The sequence below is a fragment of the Mustelus asterias genome, chromosome 3 (assembly GCF_964213995.1).
Source record: "Mustelus asterias chromosome 3, sMusAst1.hap1.1, whole genome shotgun sequence".
In the NCBI taxonomy this organism is placed as follows: domain Eukaryota; kingdom Metazoa; phylum Chordata; class Chondrichthyes; order Carcharhiniformes; family Triakidae; genus Mustelus; species Mustelus asterias.
In genome coordinates, this window is record NC_135803.1 from 13,801,306 (window position 1) to 13,824,098 (window position 22,793).

Here is a 22,793-nt window from a genome sequence, read left to right on the forward strand (position 1 = left end):
AGCCAAATCTTCGTTCATTGGTCAACTTACTGAAGTTCAATCAGCCAGCACTGATGCCATAGAAACTTATTTAGGCTGCAGCACTCCTATCTTTCCATTGTTCCACCCTTTTTAATGAGAGAATCTGGCAGTAGAACTGATCCAAGCTGCACTCTTCAATTGAGTAAAATTATCTCCATGTCTCCTGACCACATACCATAAGACATAGGAGCAGAATTAGGCCACTCGGCCCATCGAGCCTGCTCCGCCATTCAATCATGGCTGATATTTTTCTCATCCCCATTCTCCTGCCTTTTCCCCATAAGTCCTCATTAATCAAGAACGTATCTATCTCTGTCTTAAAGACACTCAATGATCTGGCCTCCACAGCCTTCTGCGGCAAAGAGTTCCAGATTCATCACTCTCTAGCTGAAGAAATTCCTCCTCATCTCTGTTTTAAAGGATCGTCCTTTTAGCCTGAGGTTGTGCCCTCTGGTTCTAGTTTTTCCTACTAGTGGAAACATCCTCTCCACGTCCACTCTATCCAGGCCTCACAGTATCCTGTAAGTTTCAATAAGATCCCCTTTCATCCTTCTAAACTCCAATGAGTACAGATCCAGAGTCCTCAATCGATTCTCATACGACAAGCATAATGTCAAACCAAAGTTTGTGTATTTTCGGTAACATCTAAAATGACAGGTCAACTTGGGTCGTTGTTGACAGGGAAAACACATCAGTATTTGCTGCTGGCACAAGTGTTGGGCACATTTGAAGGCTAATCCTGTCAGCGTGAATGGCTGCCACTGTGCTTTAACTAATTACTTAATCATATTATTCACTTATTTTGCGTTTTTAGATATTGTATTAACTTTACCACCAACTTGTATACTATTTACATCAGGTTGTACACTATTTTAAACCCTAGGACTGGAATAGACCTTAACCACTTGCTAGATACAAGCAAACAGATAACTCCATTCCCTATAGTAGAGTAAGGATCAATTGCTACAGTGTGAAGAAGGCAGCAAGAGGAAAAGGAATGGAACAAAGCTTTCCCCTCCTCACTTGAAGTTTATTTATTGGCATCGAAAGTAGACTACATTAACACTGCAATGAAGTTACTGTGAAAATCCCCTAGTCACCACACTCCTGCGTGTTCGGGTACACTGAGGGAGAATTTAGCATGGCCAATGCACCGAACCAGCACGTCTTTCGGACTGTGGGTTGAAACTGGAGCACCCGCAAGAAACCCACGCAGACACGGGAGAATGTGCAGACTCCACACAGACAGCGACCCAAGAATTGAACCTGGGTCCCTGACGCTGTGAGGCAACAGTGTTAACCACTGTGCCACCATTCTGCCCATACACTCAGTCTCAAAGCTGAACTCATTTTATCCTATCATTATTTTCGCAGCACTGGTAGCCTTTAAAAAATAACTCCCACCATCAACATTAGTTTCACCAAATAGGATTCTCACTACAATAAATGGCTGTGGAGTTGGACTTTTAAAGGACTAGGATGCTACCGGGACTTGATGGTTTGAGTTATAAGGAGAGGCTGGATAGACTGGGACTTTTTTTCTCTGGAGCGTAGGAGGCTGAGGGGCGATCTTAAAGAGGTCTATAAAATAATGAGGGGCATAGATCAGCTAGATAGTCAATATATTTTCCCAAAGGTAGGGGAGTTTAAAACTAGAGGTATAGGTTTAAGGTGAGAGGGGAGAGATACAAAAGGGTCCAGAGGGGCAATTGTTTTATACACAGGGTGGTGAGTGTCTGGAACAAGCTGCCAGAGGCAGTAGTAGAGGCGGGTACAATTTTATCTTTTCAAAAGCGTTCAGACGGTTACAAGGGTAAGATGGGTACAGAGGGATATGGGCCAAATGTGGGTATTTGGGACTAGCTTAGGGGTTTAAAAAAAAGGGGGCAGCATGGACTGGTTGGGCCGAAGGGCTTTTTTCCATGCTGTAAACCTCTATGACTCTAGGACAATATTTAAAAGATTTTGGAAACAAGTCTGGTCAACAGATTGGAGCATATTTGAGAAAATGCAGAAGTTGAAGAAGGCTTTGTTTTACTGATGCATTGAGAATGATATAATATTAAACACAACCCATTTGGTAACAATTAACTTACTGTCAACCAACTTGGATGAATGTGAAATTCAATATAAACTGATTTTGATGCACAACTTCTTATTACACTGTGGAAAGTAAAGTGTCTCCAATTTGGATTTGCCTTCAGAGGTCCTTGTGGTTCTGGGGCTGAGAGAAAATGCTGGAAACATGAGAAATATCCGAAGGGAGTTTGAGTTGATATCTTTCTTTACTTATTAGGTTCACCCCAGTATCCTGTCCAATATTTATCCCTCAGCCTACACCACAGAAAAAAAACAAATTAACTGGTAATTATCATATTGCTACTTGTGAGACCCTTCTGTGAGCAAATTGGTTGCCATGTTTCCTATGTTAACAAAGACACTGCGGCTGGAATTTTACTGGCACACCTGCGCCAATTCCGGGGGCGGGCAAGGCTCGGAGAATGGCATTCTCCATTGGCTTCGGGTGGGATCGTACAAACCTCGGGCGGGCATGCCGGTAAAATTCCGTCCTGCATTTCAAAAGAGCTTCATTGGTTGTAAAGGAATCCTGAGTTTATGAAACACATTGTTGAAACTGATTTGATTTGATATTTTTTTATTTGAGTTGATTTATTATTGTCACATATATTAGAATACCGTGAAAAGTATTGTTTCTTGCATACTATAGAGAGAAAGCATACCATTCATAGAGAAAGAAACGAGAGAGTGCATAATGCATGTTATAGCCATAGCTAGGGTGTAGAGAAAGATCAATTTAGTGTGAGGTAGGTCCATTCAAAAGTCTGATGGCAGCAGGGAAGAAGCTGTTCTTGAGTCAGTTGGTACGTGACCTCAGACTTTTGTATCTTTTTCCCGATGAAAGAAGGTGGAAGAGAGAATGTCCGGGGTGAGTGGGGTCCTTAATCATGTGAGCTGCCAACTGAGAAAAAGACATTTCACTCAATCTGAAGAATATGTCGGTTTACATTGTAATCACCAATGTTGGTTTTGTAAGGGCAACTTACTTCAAGGGTCATAGCTCTGAACTGGCAGAAAACGCATCAGCCCAAGATTCCTATAATTGATGCATGTCCAACTGCGTACACAGACATTTCAATTGTTCTAAACCCAACTATGGATTCACTGAGGGTGTCTTATAACATTAGTCTTGTGAAGCCACATAATTCCTTTTATTTTAGCTTTTTATTTCCTGCTTTATTTGGTTCTAATTCTGTCAGCTCTCCCCCTCAAAGGGGAGAGAAGCCCATCGTCATGTGGGACTATGGCCATTTTAGCTTTATATGGTAAAGTGGAGGGAAATGACTCTGTGATGACTTCAGCCAGGCTAACGAGAGTATGAACTACCTGAAGAGTCCTAATTGATGGTTAAATCAGGGAGCCTCATGCTCCCTATTTAAAGCAGGTGTGTCAGACTCCCAGTCTGCATTCAGCAGGGAGCAACTGGAGAGCTGGCTGTGTACAGATGTATGGTGTAAATAAAGAAATGTGGTGACGGGACTTTCACCTCCGTGGAGTTATTACAGACTCTAAAGTAAATTATAAAAGATGCCCACACCAAAAAACAGATGGATAAATGCATGAAAAATTCACCATTTCAGAACAGTTCAAATATTTTTTAAAAGCTCACCATCGATTACATTGTGCTAACACCTCCCAGAAAAGTGTCATAGTGGCCACATCAACCAAAGTTTGGGCAGATGACCTGTTCTTAAGCCTTTGTTATCGCCTGTTTTCTCACTCTTTAGAGAAAATATATTCAACGCTAAAGAGGCTACAGCGTAATTGCAGTGATGGGAGGCCATGATTCGAAGGAGGATGTGATACGAGGGCTATATTTAACTGACCTTGCTAAGGCTAAAAGCAAGATTTCACAGAGATTTTTAAATTTGGAAAGGTTTTGATGGAATGAATTGGGGAAAGACCAATCCCTCCCTTCGGCAGTCAGTGATAAAGGGGCCAATAGTCAATCTAAAATTATTTCCGAACTTAAAGAGAGCGCAATGATGTACTTTCACAGACTTCATTAGAAACACAATGAACAAATAACAGTCCAGGATCCCACGCACCCCGGACATTCTCTCTTCCACCTTCTTCCATTGGGAAAAAGATACAAAAGTCTAAGATCACGTACCAACCGACTCAAGAACAGCTTCTTCCTTGCTGCCATCAGACTTTTGAATGGACCTATCTTGCACTAAGTTGATCTTTCTCTACACCCTAGCTATGACTGTTACACTACCTTCTGCACTCTCTCCTTTCCTTCTTCCCTATGTACTCCATGAATAGTACGTTATGTCTGAACAGCACGTTGGAAACTTTTCACTGCATACCAATACATGTGACAATAACAAATCAAATCAAATCAAAAGCACAGGAAAATGCCTTTTGATCCATCAAACCTGTGCTGAAACACGATGCCTTTCTAAACTAAAGTCCTTTTGCCTCTACACAGTCTGTATCCCTCCATTCCCCACCTATTCGTGTACCTGCCTCTTAAATGTTGCTATTGTATCTGTTTCCACCACCCCCTCTGGTAACGCATTCCAGGCACTTACCACCCTCTGTGTAAAAAATCTTGCCTCTCACATCTGCTTTAAACTTTCCCCATTTCACCTTAAACCAATGTCTCCTAGTACTTAACATTTCTACCCCAGGAAAAAGACTCCAACTATCCGTTCCATCCATGACTCCCATAATTTTGTAAACTTCTTTCAGGTCGCCCCTCAGCCTCCGTACACAATAGGCAAAAAGTATTTATTAATAAGAAAAACTGTACAGCAGCCACACAGCTGCCCTTAGCTCCCTACATGTCTTCTGCCTAAGAGAAGACTCCACCCCCTGGGGTGACTACCCACTCTCACCCCCAAATTGCTCCCCCAAGCCAATTGACCTTTAGTCTGTACTGTCGCCCTTAAAGGAACAATCACCACAAATCACTCCAGGAGAGACATTCCTTTAAGCAGCAGGATGTTGGAGGATGGTTTACTTGGCCACAGTAAGCGTTTAAGAAAGAGAATGTTTCATCCTTTGAGGGGAAACTTGATAGATATTTGAAACAGGAAGATATTTAAAATAGGGTGGCACGGCGGCACAGTGGTCAGCACTGCTGCCTCACAGCGCCAGGGACCCGGGTACGATTCCTGGCTTGGGTCACTGTCTGTGTGGAGTTTGCACATTCTTCTTGTATCTGCATGGGTTTCCTCCGGGTGCTCCAGTTTCCCCCCACAGTCCGAAAGACATAATAGTTAGGTGCATTGGCCATGATTAAATTCTTCCTCAGTGTACCCGAACAGGCGCCGGAGTGTGGCGACTAGGGGATTTTCAAATAGCTTCATTGCAGTGTTAATGTCAGCCCAGTTGTGACTAATAAATAAACTTTAAGATGCAGGACTTTCAAGAGAGGAGCACAGATGGATTAGATTTGGATTGTTGCTGAAGTGAGCCAGCAAGGGCAGAGAATGCTGAATGACCACCGTCTGTCATGAATTCTGCACCTCAACCTGATTGCGATTTATCTCATGCAGTAACAAAAAGAATAAGCTAGGTTTTATAGGAACCACTTCTTCAACACCTCCGCTCTCAGCCATATATAACACATTGGAAAATAAATAAATCAAAGCCAATGTCAAGATGTGGATTTGAATGCCTGATGTAAAAAATATAACTATATTTCATACTTGGAGCAAACCATAAGGTGTTCATTAACTCAGTCTTTGCAATGTAACAGGATTTTAATTTACACATCCCCACTCAGGATTTCAGCTCGTGCCGATGTATTTATAAAAGTCTTGAGTGCCACTCGCACAATTCAATAAATCATAATCAAAAGCATTTCCTGCCAGTAACTTTGCTGCCAAGTTGTTTGCTAACTCCCTGCAGATGCGGAGTTTGAACAATCATAACTTTTTACTGTCTTGAGATGGAAAGGCGCTTGTGCCGTGCAAGCAGATACTCAATAAAATACATAATACATACAGTGAAAAACAAAACTCAACATGTAATTATATCTCACAGATGTTAAAACTCCTCCACCCATAATGAGAAGATTAATTCTCTGAAAGGCTCATAGCCTTTGGCTAAAGAATTAACAAAAAAACCTTGGCCTGCATAGTTCTGACAAGTGCAAAAATAAAGGAAGTGCGTTAGAAAGAAAGAAATAGAAACCCTACAGCACAGAAAGAGGCCATTCGGCCCATCGAGTCTGCACCGACCACAATCCCACCCAGGCCCAACCCCCATATCCCACCCACTAATCCCTCTAACCTATGCATCTCAGGACACTAATGGCAATTTTTTAAGCATAGCCAATCAACCTAACCCACACATCTTTGGACTGTGGGAGGAAACCAGAGCACCCAGAGGAAACCCACACAGACACAGGGAGAATGTGCAAACTCCACACAGACAGTGACCCAAGCCGGGAATCGAACCCAGGTCCCTGGAGCTATGAAGCAGCAATGCTAACCACTGTGCTACCGTGCCGTTAACTCTCCACCACTGCAATTCCCCGTCCAAAATCAATATTCCACATTTATGGCAGGACAAGTCGGCCAGTTAACATTTATTTTGATGTTTGATGGGCCTTCGTTCAATGTATCTAAGAGTTTTTATTCATTCTTGGGACAAGGGCATCACTGGCTGGCCAGCATTTATTGTACATCCCGAGTTGCCCTTGGAGGTTGAGAGTCAACCACATTGCTGTGGTTCTGGAGTCACATGCAGGCCAGACCAGGTAAAGATGGTAGATTTCCTTCCCTAAAGGACATTAGTGAGCCACAGGGGTTTTCCCGACAAATGACAATGTTTCATGGTCATCAGCAGATTCTTAATTCCAGATATCTTTTATTGAATTCATTTGCCATCGGCCGGGGTGGGATTCGAACCCAAGTCCCTCGAATATTAGTTAAGTTTTTAGATTAATAGCCTAAGAAAAATACCACAAATTCCACCAGTTTCTGGATTAATAGTCAGCAATAATACCACGAGGCCATCGCCTTCCCTAACCATGCCACACCCATACCATCTGGCCAACACTTTTCACTAGATTCTGAGACAGAATCACACAACAGTTGCAGCTCAGAATGCCGTGTCCATCCTAAGTAAGAGATGCTCAGCTAGTCCTACTCCCTTCTCTCTTCCCCGTGACCCGAAAATGGCCAATGCAAACAAAATTGCATACTCCCTTCCACCTTCTTCCATCGGGAAAAGATACAGAAGTCTGAGGTCACTTTCCAGCTGACTCAAGAACAGCTTCTTCCCTGTTGCTATCAGACTTTTATACCTACCTTATATTAAGCTGATCTTTCTCTACACCCTAGCTGTGACTATAATAATACATTCTACACCCTCCTTTTCTTCTCTATGAATGGTATGCTTTGTCTATATAGCGTGCAAAAACAATACTTTTCACTGTATCCCAATACATGTGACAATAATAAATCAAATCAAATCAAAATATCACTGCAGTTCCAGTCCATTCTTGGATAATCAATGTTATGTTTGGATCTGATGTGGAGATGCCGGCATTGGACTGGGGTGGGCACAGTAAGAGGTCTCACAACACCAGGTTAAAGTCCAACAGGTTTATTTGGTAGCATGAGCTTTCGGAGCCCTGCTCCCTCATCAGGTGAGTGCTAACCGTTGCCCCACCTGATGAAGGAGCAGCGCTCTGAAAGCTCGTGCGACTAAATAAACCTGTTGGACTTTAACCTGGTGTTGTCAGACTACTTACTATGTTTGGATCTTGCTGTGCACCTATGGCTACCACAACAGTGACTATATTTAAAAACAATTCTTCATTGGCAATAAAGAACATTGAGAGATCCTGAGATCGTGAAAAGCGACATAAGAATGCAAGTTCTTCTTCAAATCAAATGCAACTCCATCAGGGAGAGGGAGGGTTCAGGTTGAAGTTCATCTTTGAAGGGGAAAGGAAGGTTTTCTCTATTTGTTTCCCAGGGAAGGGAGATTTTTGCTGAGCGCTATTTTTATTGAGAGCAATCATGTTGCACAAAGTCTCTGACATCTTTGATAGATTATTTTAAATTCAGAGTACAATACTCCATCCAATTTCATAGAATAGAATCTTACAGTGCAGAAGAAGGCCATTTGGCCCATCGAGTCTGCACCAACCACAATCCCACCCAGGCCCTATCCCCATAACCCCCATGTATTTACCCTAGCTAGTCCCCCTGACACTAAGGGGCAATTTAGCATGGCCAATCCACCTAACCTGCACATCTTTGGACTGTGGGAGGAAACCGGAGCACCCGGAGGAAACGGGGAGAATGTGCAAACTCCACACAGACAGTGAACCAAGCGGGAAATCGAACCTAGGTCCCTGGCGCTGTGAGGCAGTAGTGCTAACCACTGTGTCACTGTGCTGCCCAATTAATCACTACCAACCGTGCATCACCATGTCAACATATATTGTATGATTTACGACTTAAAGAAATACTTTCAAAACATAAACAATATTATGGGGATTGAGGTTTTCATCCAATCATATAGAATATGGCCATTCTGCCCATCTTAACTGTGCCAGCTCTCTCCAAGAACTACCAATTAATCTCACAACCTTCTCTTTCCAAATAGCCCCACCATTTTTTTTCTTTTTAGTATATAGATAACCTTCTTTTGAAATTCATGACTGAATCTGATTCTATCACTGCTTCAGCCAGTAACATCTGTACTGCAGACTGGATAAAGAAAGTTCTCCTTGTCTACTCCCCTGGCCATTTTTGTTCATTCGACATTTGCACGGAAGATACAAGAGAATTTGACATTTATAGACTAGTAGTTTGGGCGGCATGGTGGGGCAATGGTTAGCACTGCTGCCTCACAGTGTCAGCGACCCAGGTGTGTGCGTGCATGTGCATGGGCACTCAAGAGTGTGCGTGTGTGCACTTGTGTGTACATCAGGGTGTGGATAGGTTGAGAGAGAGACTAGTTTCGTTATCACCATCCACCAACCAAGATGGCTTCCTTGCCCAATCCAGGATTGGTGAAAATATGTTGCAATTGGCATTTGTGACCATCATAAAGTGAGTTGTCATTAAATGGAAACAATTTTTTGTTACTGTCCATATGCAGACCAATGCATGATGGGTAAAAGGTGTTAGAATGTAACCGGTAACAACTTTGATTGGATGCAATGTGACCAATGGGAACAAGATGTAATGGTCAGCTGACCGTGTAAAACATGGAACCAATTACAGAGTGATGTAATAGTCAGCTGACCAGCTGATTCACTATAAATAAGGAACTGTGTAGAATTGTGGGGAGCTTGGAGTGGCCCAGGGCGAGGCCCCAAGTTTGGAGTAATGATGTTTCTTTATTAAATCCTTTCTTTGATTTATAAGTTGGAGTAAGTTTTGTCGTATTTTCATTAGCTGCATTTTGAAGAGTTCCTTCTGATGAAACAAAAGGGTAGCGTTGCAATCAAACACAAAAGATTACAAATAGACAAACAAACAAATTAAGAGCAGGAGTAGGCCCTTCAGCCCCATGAGCCCATTCCACCACTTGATAAGATCATGGTGGATCTCAATGCTGTCTCAACTCCACTTTCCTGCCTATCCTCCATATCCTGTTGACTCTTTTGATAGTCAAGAATCTAACTCTGCCTTAAAACTACTCAATGACCCAGCCACCACCCCTCTCTGAGGAAGAGAATCCCACACAATCACAATCTTCTCAAGGGAAATGTTTCTTCTCACTTCCATTTTAAATGGGAGACCCCAGGTGATGTCCTGTCCACCCCCTGTATTGTTCATCTCTCTGTCTGCCCCTTCACCTCTGAAGGTTAATTGAAGTAGAATAAGGGAGTTCCCCCTGGAGTCCTGGTCCACAGTTATCTCTCAGTCTACATCTAAAAACAAATGATCAAGTCATGTAAAATCTTCTTGCTACATGCAAATTACCTGCCATATTACTCTACATTCAAAAGCAACTCCAGTCTAAGATATATAATTGTCTGTACAACACTTTGAGCCACTGAAAAATGTTGGGGACAATCTTACCAAAAGAATTCTAAGTGCTGAATGAGCGTGAAAACTGGAGAGAATTGCAACCATCCCTTGGGTGAGATTCCAGATGCTCTTTTATGGCACTTGGAGAAAAAAAGGATCCCAAATGTGATTCCCGCCAGTAGGGGGAGTGGATGGAGCTTTTTCATGCTAGGAAGTCGGCTGCTGACTACTAGGGGTGCTATTGTGCATGTACCCCACTCTCCCACTCCTCGGGACACTATCCCATCCACCCCACCCCCACCCTGATCACACCTCCCTGGACATCGCACACAGCACCCCCCCCCCTCTCCCTCTCCCCGCGCCCCCCGATCACCACAGGGAGTCGCCATTGGCGGGACAGGAAGATTCCACCGGCAGGAAACGGCTGGGAAATTTCAACCAGGGTTTTTTTTTTTCCTGCATTGTGTAATTCATTCCGTGTGAAATGCCTGCTGTTTATTTTGGTTCATCAGCGGCTCCTTCCAACACCACACTCAAGATCAAACCTCTGTCACATCAGACTACAGATTAAACTCTTTTGTATGAGCTACGCATATCATACAAAAAACATTATTATGTACAAGTGATAGTAATTACTGACACATCTCCTTGACTAGAAATACCCAAATCAAATAAAACTCACAGGTGAATATCATCGTCAGTATTAAATTGAATGAACTGGTACAGATTATATGCTTTAACTTATTGTCAGCGACCTCTCTCAAAGGAAGAATCAAGGCTCCCAGCGACTCATATTGAAGGGCCAGCACATTCCTTCCATGTCTCCATTTTACCACTAACTAATTGCCTTCAACAGAGGGTCACCTCCCAGGCACTGTGCGGCAGCAGTGCTCACCACTGCACCACTGTGCAACATACGGATCTTCATGCAGAAGGAAAAAACAGTATGACGGGGGAATAAGAATACTGATCCAAACAGTTTTTTCCTTCAGGGGCGCTGGTCCATCTCCAGTAAGAACCTTACATTCCTACCAACTTATTGATGACTGTGGGAGTCCAAAACTGGGAAACATAAGCCTAAGGTCGTCACTAATTAAATCAGTAAAGAATGTGAGAGAAACATCTTTGTCCAGACAGTGGCTAGAATGTGGAACCTCCTACCATTTGACATGGCTGAGCTGAGAAACATGGATGTCTTTAAGTGGGAACGAGCAACTACTGACTGGAGAGCTAGTACTTGCTCGGCACGGTGGCACAGTGGTTAGTACTGCTGCCTCACAGCGCCCAGGGACCCGGGTTCAATTCCTGGCTTGGGTCACTGTTTGTGTGGAGTTTGCACGTTCTCTCCGTGTCTGCGTGGGTTTCCTCCGGGTGCTCCGGTTTCCTCCCAGAGTCTGAAATACGTGCTGGTTAGGCGCATTGACCCAAACAGGTGCAGCAGTGTGGCGACTAGGGGAATTTCACAGTAACTTCATTGCAGTGTTAATGTAAGCCTTACTTGTGACGAATAAACGTTTCACTTCAGAGCTAGAATCAAGTATCAGGATGAGGGGACAGCCACTCTAATGTCTCAGAAGACTAAGGAAATTTGGCATGTCAGCTACGACTCTCACCAACTTTTACAGATGCACCATAGAAAGCATTCTTTCTGGTTGTGTCACAGCTTGGTATGGCTCCTGCTCTGCCCAAGACCGCAAGGAACTACAAAAGGTCGTGAATGTAGCCCAATACACCATGCAAACCAACCTCCCATCCATTGACTCTGTCTACACTTCCCGCTGCCTCGGCAAAGCAGTCAGCATAATTAAGGACCCCACTCACCCTGGATATTCTCTCTTCCACCTTCTTCCTTCAGGAAAAAGATACAAAAGTCTGAGGTCACGTACCAACCGACTCAAGAACAGCTTCTTCCCTGCTGCTGTCAGACTTTTGAATGGACTTACCTTGCATTAAGTTGACCTTTCTCTACACCCTAGCTATGACTGTAACACTACAATCTGCACTTTCTCGTTTCCTTCTCTATGAACGGTATGCTTTGTCTGTATAGCACGCAAGAAACAATACTTTTCACTGAATACTAATACATGTGACAATAATAAATCAAATCAAATCAAGTATGACTGGGCTGAGGAGAAACTTGTTTTCTCAGAAGGTTACGAACCTCGGGAGTTCTCTCCCCCAGAGTGCAGTGTGGGGCTTGCGAGGGGGGAAGGAGGGGAGGCGTTCAGTCACTGAGTATATTCAAGGCTAAGATTGATTGGTTTTTAGGGAACTGAGGGATATGGGAATCAGTTGGGAAAGTGGAATTAAAGTCATGTAGACATAGCCGGGATTTTCACCAGGCTGGTTGACTTAGAATGCCTTCAAAAATGGCAAGTGGATCCTGATTCCAGGATTTCAATCCCATTCCCGAGCAATTTTTGGGTGTGCCTTTAAAGGATGCAGGCTGGTTCCTGTCAGAAACCCGCATCCAGCTCTCCTGACCTGGCAGGCTCCACTGCAGAGATAGGTAGCTCCAACTCCTCCGCAGTTTTCAAAGGAGTCATAGAGTCATACAGCACAGAAAGAGGCCTTTTGGCCCATCCTGTCTGCGCCGGCCATTAAATACCTATCTATTTTAATGGGGCCAGGGTTTTTAAAGAGTTGTGGTTTACCGCCTCTTAGATGAAAGATGAACCACAGTCGTCATGAGATGATCATTTGAAAGATCAGTTCATGCCCCCTATGGCAAGCTCTGCTCATCCACCACCCCTTACGTTCCTTCATGCTCCCTACATAGGTCAGTATGTCTAAAGAATAATCAATTTATTAGATGCAATAGAACTATATGCAGATATACTCAACTAAATGTCACTCTGCGAAAGCTAGAAACATTCTCCCTCTCGATTCTTGGTCAAGTATCTCTTTTATTATCATTATGAGGTGGCACAGCGGTTACCACTGCTGCCTCACTGCGCCGGGGACCCGGGTTCGATTCCCGGTTTGGGTCACTGTCTGTGTGGAGTCTGCACGTTCTCCCCGTGTCTGCGTGGGTTTCCTCCGGGTGCTCTGGTTTCCTCCCGTAGTCCGAAAGACGTGCTGGTTGGATGCATTGGCCATGCTAAATTCTCCCTCAGTGTACCCGAACTGGTGCCGGAGTGTGGCGACTAGGGGATTTTCACATTAACTTCATTGTGGTGTTAATGTAAGCCTACTCGTGACACTAATAAATAAACAAAAATGAAAAGGGCGGTGCTGTTTACATAGTCCCACACGGTAACCCTTTCAACCGAATGTTGCCTCCACAATTCTTCCTGGGTCAGCTGGCCCGACTCCAGTTCACACCAACCCCAGACAATGAAGATCCCACTTGGACAGGCTCTACCTCGTGAGGCCAGCAGGAATTTTCCCGAATCCCCCTGCTTACCTTCAGGATGCAAATCCAGGCCTTGATTTTACTAAATGCAGGAAAAGCCTTAAGGGGCCAAATGGCCTTTATTTCTTATGTCCCATACGCATCACGGCAACAGTTTTTAAAAATTCATTTGTTGGACATGGGCATCACTGGCTGGCCAGCATTTATTGCCCATCCCTAGCTGCCTGAAAGCAGTTGAGAGTCAACCACATTTTTGTGGGTCTGAAGTCACATGTAGGGCAGACCAGGTAAGGATGGCAGATTTCCTTTCCTAAAAGGCATGAGTGAACCAGATGGGTTTTTCTGACAATAGTCGTCATAGATAGTCATCAGTAGATTCTTAATTCCAGATATTTTTAATTGAATTCAAATTCCACCAGCTGCCGTGGCGGGATTTGAACCCGGGTCCCCAGAACTTCAGCTGAGCTTCTGGATTAATAGTCTAGCGACAATACCACAGGGCCATTGCCTTCCTGTGGCTGTAATGGAGAGGACAAGGCTGGAAGTGCTATTACAACCTCTGTCAGGGCCTTATGAATTTAAAGATGTTGGTTTCGGCAAAGGTACAATCCAGGGAAATCCCGGTCAGTCCTAGGTAAAATACTCGGGAGTAAAAAGTCTTGGACTAATGGCGTGCCACTTTGCACAGTGCATAACGTTACATTTCAATATAATATCTGGAAAGTGGAAGATGAACAAAGTGATATGTAACATCTGGGGAACAGTAAAGAATGAAATGTGCAGAGAATCTGTCAGAGGCTGGAACTTGTGAATTGACCCATTGCAAGGAGTTATAACTTGGCATGTGGTGATATCCAAGACATCAGCGATTTCAGCTCCAGAGGCCTCCATATTCAGATAGTCTGAAACCTAATCCTGGTCGCACGTCATTCTCAAGTGCCTGGAAATATGGATCATTTCTTGGACCCGGGATTCCCAAACTTTTCCAACAGCAGAACCCTTTCAGCCTCTCTAGACGACTGAAACAATCCCTGAGAAACATCCTCATTATATTGAAGAATTAAACCACAAATTACGTTTATTATCGTACAATAGGTACAAACATACAAAAACAAATTTAAAAGATGTTTCTATGTCTTATATGTTACGTTTATTTGATATTAAGGCTCTGTTATTCAATAAATACTTCCAAGTCGTACGTATGTTTTGTTATTTTTAATGGGACAACCCACTCACCCTCACTCTCACTCACCCTCACTCACCCTCACCCTCCCCCACCCACCCTCACCCACTCACCCACTCGCCCACTCCTGCTCTGTCCAAGACCGCAAGGAACTACAAAAGGGTTGTGAACGAAGCCCAGTCCATCACTCAAACCAGCCTCCCATCCATTGACTCTGTCTACAATTCCCGCTGCCTTGGAAAAGCAGCCAGCATAATTAAGGACCCCACGCACCACGGACATTCTCTCTGCCACCTTCTTCCATCAGGAAAAAGATACTAAAGTCTGAGGTCACGTACCAACCAACTCAAGAACAGCTTCTTCCCTGCTGTTGTCAGACTTATGGGACCTACCTCGCGCTAAGTTGATCTTTCTCTACACCCTAGCTATGACCGTAACACTACATTCTGCACTCTCTCCTTTCCTTCTCTAAGAACGGTATGCTTTGTCTGTATAGCACACAAGAAAAGATACTTTTCACTGTATGTTAATACATGTGATAATAATAAATCAAATTTACTGCGCCCTAATGGGCACTGCCCCTAATGAGCACTGGCCCTAACGAGCACTTCCACTAACGAGCCTTGCCCCTATCTTTTATTCCACATTTATTAATTGTATTTAAATTCCACCAGCTGCCCTGTTGGGATTTGAACCCATGTCTCCAGAGCATTGGGCTGGGTTTCTGGATTACTAGACCAGTGACAGTGCTAGTACACCACTGCCTCTCCTAAATTGGTAGCACAGGCATGTGTAAACGGGTTCAAGAGATGATTCTGCAGAGAGAAAGAAATGAAAGGTTTGGTGAGGAAACAGATAAGTGGATTTGAGCTATGGAGAAGGAACTCTACCATAATTATGGTTATCCCCCCATCGTGGTGCTAGGTAAATAGTTGGGCATAGGCACACTGAAACTCTGGGGCCAGAATGTTACCACCATTCACACCGGTGGGATTTTCCCATCCCGCTGCAGTGAATGGAGATTTGACTGGGCGCCAAATTTTCTGACCTTGCTGAAGTGGGAGCGTGGTGTGAATGGCTGGGAAGATCACGCCCTGGGAGGTTCCATGATCTCTCACCAGAGTGGAATTGTCCAACCGAGTCCCGGGCAACAGTGTGATCAACCATCTTGTTCCATTCCTGATCTCCTGCCTACTTGAAAGATATCAGTTTTTCAAAATAGCAATAAAGGCTAACTATAAAGTTAGGTGCGGTGAACATTTTACTATAATCTCGCAACAATAATCTCTCCCTCAATGTCAACAAAACGAAGGAGATTGTCATCGACTTCAGGAAGTGTAAAGGAGAACATGCCCCTGTCTACATGAATGGGGACGAATTAGAAAGGGTCGAGAGCTTCAAGTTTTTAGGTGTCCAGATCACCAACAACCTGTCCTGGTCCCCCCCATGCTGACACTATAATTAAGAAAGCCCACCAACGCCTCTACTTTCTCAGAAGACTAAGGAAATTTGGCATGTCAGCTACGACTCTCACCAACTTTTACAGAAGCACCATAGAAAGCATTCTTTCTGGTTGTATCACAGCTTGGTACGGCTCCTGCTCTGCCCAAGACCACAAGGAACTACAAAAGGTTGTGAATGTAACCCAATCAATCACGCAAACCAGCCTCCCATCCATTGACTCTCTGTCTACACTTCCTGCTGCCTCGGCAAAGTAGCCAGCATAATTAAGAACCCCACACACCCGGACATTCTCTCTTCCACCTTCTTCTGTCATTAAAAGATACAAAAGTCTGAGGTCACGTACCAACCAACTCAAGAACAGCTTCTTCCCTGCTGCTGTCAGACTTTTGAATGGACTTACCTTGCATTAAGCTGATCTTTCTCTACACCCTAGCTATGACTGTAACACTACATTCTGCACTCTCTCATTTCCTTCTCTATGAACAGCATGCTTTGTCTCTATAGCGCGCAAGAAACAATACTTTTCACTGTATGATAATACATGTGACAATAATAAATCAAATCAAATCAAAAATCATTTTGCGTAGCTGAATCTTAGTGCCATATACATCCCAGTAGTTATTTTGTCAAGAAATGTTAAGCTGGCTTGCAGATGCATATAATGGGATGGAAGTGAAGAATATTGGATTGTAGGATTAAGATGCAGTTATTCAAAGACTCATTCCAGTTTAATCTCCGTTAGTTAATTAAAGTGCACTTTGCCAATCTTTTAGCTGTAATTAATCAGCCTCTCAAACCCTTGCTTCGCTTTAATAATCTTTCTACAGACACTGGTCGCCCCCTCAGTTACTTTGCCAATTATGTCAATGAACCGCTGAAATCTGATGTATCAATCTCCAAGCTAAAAGAAAAATTGTTTTAACTATTTAACTAGTGCAGGTTAGGTGGATTGGCCATGGCAAATTGCCCCTTCGTGTCAAGGGAACTGGCTAGGGTAAATACATGGTGTTATGGTGATAGGACCTGGGTGGGATTGTGGTTGGTGTAGACTCGATGGGCTGAATGACCTCCTTCTGCACTGTAGGATTCTATGTGACAAAAGGACATGAATGGGAAATGCTAACTATCTTCCACAGATTCCATCTAACTCGTTGCTTTTGGCTTGTATCTTCCGTTTTTATTTCAGATTTCCCATATTTGCTGCATTTTGCTACTGTTTAGGAAGAAAATCTCGAAGTTATGAGTCAGCAAACCGAAATATTAGTTCATTGGATCATCTAATTTTTCAGTGTACAAATGCTCGTTTGGGGAGCAGTTTGGGGAGGGAATTCCAGGATTTTGACCCAGCGACAGTGAAAGAGCAGCAATATATTTCCAAGTCAGGATGGTGAATGACTTGGAGGGAATCTTCCAGGAGGTGATCATAGAATCCCTACAGTGCAGGAGGAGGCCATTCGGCCCATCAAGTCTGCACCAACCACTATCCCGCCTAGTTCCTACTCCCAATATTCCCACTTATTTACCCTGCTGGTCCCCCTAACACTAAGGGGCAATTTTAGCATGGCACATCAACCTAACCCACACATCTTTCAGACTGTGGGAGGAAACCGGAGCACCCGGAGGAAACCCACGCAGACACGGGGAGAACGTGCAGACTCCACACAGACAGTCACCTGAGGCCGGAATTTAACCTGGGTCCCTGGTGCTGTGAGGCAACAGTGCTAACCACTGTGCCACCATGCTGCCCATAGGACATTCCCAGGTATCTGCTGTTCTAGGTGGCAGCAGTCATGGGTTTGAAAGGTGCAGCCGGAAGGAGCTTAGAGAGTTTCTGCAGTGCATCTTGTAGATGGTACACACTGCTGTTACTGTGCATTGGTGTTGAAAGGAGTGAGTGTTTGTGGATGGTGTAAAACGAGTCTCTCTTAGGTTCGGAGCCGTAACAGAAATGAATGACAATGATAAGTAATGTGTTAAATCAACAATTTTAATGGATATTGAATGATTATAATAATACAATATGACAATTATAATTGCTGATGTAAAAAGGAGAAAAATAAGCAAAAAGAAAGATAACTGAAAGGCGAAAGCACTTTACATATTTATCAGAAAAGCAGGAGGGAGATTTTCGAAAGCACAAATAAGTAAAATTTAAAAAGTTTATTTATTAATCACAAGTCGGCTTACATTAACACTGCAATGAAGTTACTGTGAAAATCCCCTAATCATCACACTCCAGTGCCTGTTTGGGTACACTGAGGGAGAATTTAGCATGGCCAATGCACCCTAACCAGCACGTCTTTCAGACTGTGTGGGAGGAAACCGGAGCATCCGGAGGAAAGCAAATGTTGGCCCCTTGTTCAAGAAGAGGAGTAGGGACAACGCTGGTAATTATAGACCAGTGAGCCTTACTTCTGTTGTGGGCAAAGTTTTGGAAAGGATTATAAGAGATAGGATTTATAATCATCTAGAAAGGAATAATTTGATTAGGGATAGTCGACACGGTTTTGTGAAGGGTAGGTCGTGCCTCACAAACCTTATTGAGTTCTTTGAGAAGGTGACCAAAGAGGTGGATGAGGGTAAAGCGGTTGATGTGGTGTATATGGATTTCAGCAAAACATTTGATAAGGTTCCCCATGGTAAGCTATTGCAGAAAATGCGGACACATGGGATTGAGGGTGATTTAGTGGTTTGGATCAGGAATTGGCTCGCTGTAAGAAAACAGAGGATGGTGGTTGATGGGAAATATTCATCCTGGAGTTCAGTTACTAGTGGTGTACCGCAAGGATCTGTTTTGGGGCCACTGCTGTTTGTCATTTTTATAAATGACCTGGATGAGGGCGTAAAAGGATGGATTAGTAAATTTGCGGATGACACAAAAGTCGGTGGAGTTGTAGACAGTGCGGAAGGACGTGGCAGGTTACAGAGGGACATAGATAAGCTGCAGAGCTGGGCTGAGAGGTGGCAAATGGAGTTTAATGCAGAAAAGTGTGAGGTGATTCACTTTGGAAGGAGTAACAGGAATACAGAGTATTGGGCTAATGGTAAGATACTTGGTAGTGTGGATGAACAGAGGGATCTGGGTGTCCATGTGCATAGACCCCTGAAAGTTGGCACCCAGGTTGATAGGGTTGTTAAGAAGGCATACGGTGTGTTAGCTTTTATTGGTAGAGGGATTGAGTTTCGGAGCCATGAGGTCATGCTGCAACTGTACAAAACTCTGGTGCGGCTGCACTTGGAGTATTGCGTACAGTTCTGGTCGCCGCATTATAGGAAAGATGTGGAAGCGTTGGAAAGGGTGCAGAGGAGATTTACCAGGATGTTGCCTGGTATGGTGGGAAGATCGTATGAGGAAAGGCTGAGGGACTTGAGGTTGTTTTCGTAAGAGAGAAGAAGGTTAAGAGGTGACTTAATAGAGGCATAGAAGATGATCAGAGGATTAGATAGGGTGGATAGTGAGAGCCTTTTTCCTCAGATGGTGATGGCTAACATGAGGGGGCATAGCTTTAAATTGAGGGGTGATAGATATAGGACAGATGTTAGAAGTAGGTTCTTTACTCAGAGAGTTGTAAGGGCGTGGAATGCCCTGCCTGCAGCAGTAGTGGACTCGTCAATATTAAGAGCATTCAAATGGTTATTGGATAAACATATGGATGATATTGGAATAGTGTAGGCTAGAGGGGCTTTAGATTGGTTTCACTGGTCGGCACAACATCGAGGGCCAAAGGGCCTGTACTGCGCTGTAATGTTCTATGTTCTATGAAACCCACATGGACACGGGGAGAATGTGCAGACTCCACACAGACAGTGACCCAAGCGGGAATTGAACCCAGGTCCCTGACGCTGTGAGAACGCAGTCAAAGAATAATCCCAAATTGGTCTGTTCAACGACAGCTCCTCAGGTTGGTACATGTGTTACCATCCCCTTGGTTCATAGGTTACCGGGTTGGTGAGTAAGCTTCCAGGAGGTACTACAGTCAGTGGCTTTGTTCCTGCCTTTCCTCCTGTCTTCACTGATGTCTATTCCACTACAGCTGAAGCAGTGAGTCGTCAATGCAGTGACCCTTTAAGTCAAACTTCTGGCTCTATTCCAGCCTTGCGAGATCTGGTACATTTGTTTCTCAAAACAAGTTTCAGTACTAGTCAACTCTTCTCACAGGCACAGCAAGACCATGGAGATATCACAATATCCAAGTCTGCTACACATTTTTTGATGATGTCTTCCCATCTGCCGTCCTTGAAGTGTTATATCCATCAATCAAACTTCATCTTCTGATGCTTCACACTCGGTGACCATGCCATACAATTTTACTCATCATCTTGGCCAATTGTCCAAGGGTCACTGAATGCAGTAGGATAAGATGGGCAACAGTGGTTAGCACTGCTGCCTCACAGCTCCAGGGACCTGGGTTCAATTCCGGCTTTGGGTCTGCAGAGTCTGCACGTTCTCCTCGTGTCTGCATGGGTTTCCTCCGGGTGCTCCGATTTCCTCCCACAGTCCGAAGATGTGCAGGTTAAGTGGATTGGTCATGCTAAATTGCCTCTTAGTGTCCCAAAATATGTAGATTAGATGGATTAGCCATGAGAAATGTGTGCGGTTAGGAGAATAGGACGGGAGAGAGAGCCTGGCTAAGATGCTCTGTTGGAGAGTTGGTGCAGACTCGATGGGCAAAATGGCATTTTCTGCACTGTTGGGATTCTATAAAGGACTTCTAATAAACAAAAGATAACATATTTTAGTATTCTAGCTTGAAAAATAGAAAACAAAGATGTCTAAATATCAGTTGTGATTGTCCGGGAAGACAGGTCACTACTGATTATTATTGATTAATTAATCAAAACACAATCATAGCTGGGTTAAGATCAATGTCAACCAAGTAAAATTTAATACAAAATCGCTTGAAATATCCACAATAGGCTTAAAATCAAGAGCAAAGCAGAAAGAAAATGCAAAATACAAAATTGCAAATATTAGTGGCTGTGGGCCCACATGTCTGAGACCTACCATGTGGTGTGAGTCAAACGAGCTGCTTTGTCCTGGATGGTGTCGAGCTTCTTGAGTGTTGTTGGAGCTGCACCCACACAAGCAAGCGGAGAGTATTCCATCATGCTCCTGACTTGTGCCTTGTAGATGGTGGACAGGTTTTAGAGAGTCAGGAGGTGGGAAACTAAGCGCAGGATTCCCAGCCTCTGATCTGCTCTTGTCGCCACAGTATGGCTAGTCCAGTTCAGTTCCTGGTCAACGGTAACCCCCAGAATATTGATAGCGGGGGATTCAGTGATGGTAATGCCATTGGCTGTCAAGAGATGATAGTTAGATTCTGTCTTGTTGGAGATGGTCACCTCCTGGCAGTTGTGTAATGTGAATGTTATTTGCCATTAATCAGCGCAAGCTGTAAATCACTCTTGTAATGTAGGAAATACAGCAGCTGATCTGTGCTCAACTGTGATGTGGAGATGCCGGTGTTGGACTGGGATAAACACAGTAAGAAGTCTCACAACACCAGGTTAAAGTCCAACAGGTTTATTTGGTAGCAAAAGCCACTAGCTTTCGGAGCGCTGCTCCTTCATCAGGTAAGTGGGAGTTCTGTTCACAAACAGGACATATAAAGGCACAAACTCAATTTACAAAATAATGGTTGGAATGCGAGTCTTTACAGATAATCAAGTCTCAAAGGTACAGACAATATGAGTGGGAGAGCATTAAGCACAGGTTAAAGAGGTGTGAATTGTCTCCAGACAGGACAGTTAGTGAGATTTAGCAAGCCCAGGCAAGTCGTGGGGGTTACAGATAGTGTGACATGAACCCAAGATCCCGGTTGAGGCCATCCTCATGTGTGCTGAACTTGGCTATCAGTCTCTGCTCAGCGACTCTGCGCTGTCGTGTGTCATGAAGGCCGCCTTGGAGAACGCTTACCCGAAGATCGGAGGCCGAATGCCCGTGACCGCTGAAGTGTTCCCCAACAGGAAGAGAACAGTCTTGCCAGTTGATTGTCGAGCGGTGTTCATTCATCTGCTGTCGTAGCGTCTGCAACATCTCCCCAATGTACCATGCCTCTGGACATCCTTTCCTGCAGTGTATCAGGCAGACAACGTTGGCCGAGTTGTAAGTGTATGTACCGTGTACCTGGTGGGTGGTGTTCCCACGTGACCGGAAAGAAAATATTCCTGTGAAACTTTCCTCTGAGTTGGAACAAACAGTCACTTCATTTCTGGGATATTTTTCCTTTAATTTTTGCCACTGTTCCAACAGCAGGAAGGAAGAAATCATCTTTAACTATGCTCCAACAGCCGCAAGTTTATATTGCAGATGAATTGGTGCTGCTATAATACAGGGCCCTCAACATGCATTCACTTTCCCTTGTTAACTTCACACTCAACTTGCCAAAATCAACATTTCATTGATTGGGCACAGAAGTGAGTAATACATTGCTTCTGAAACATTACCAAAAGTAGATAAGATACAAATTCCTCCAATTAATTCTTTCTCATTGGGTTTGACATATTGCGGAATGATTTGAATGCTAAACCATGGATGGTGCCTGCGATCCATCAGGGATTAGGTTTTTATTTCTGGTGTCTGGTGGCTTATGAGGAGAGACTGAGTAGACTGGGACTGTACTCACTGGAATTTAGAAGAATAAGAGAGGATCTTACAATAACATACAAAATTATGAAGGGATTTGATTTGATTTATTATTGTCACATGTATTAACATTCAGTGAAAAGTATTGTTTCT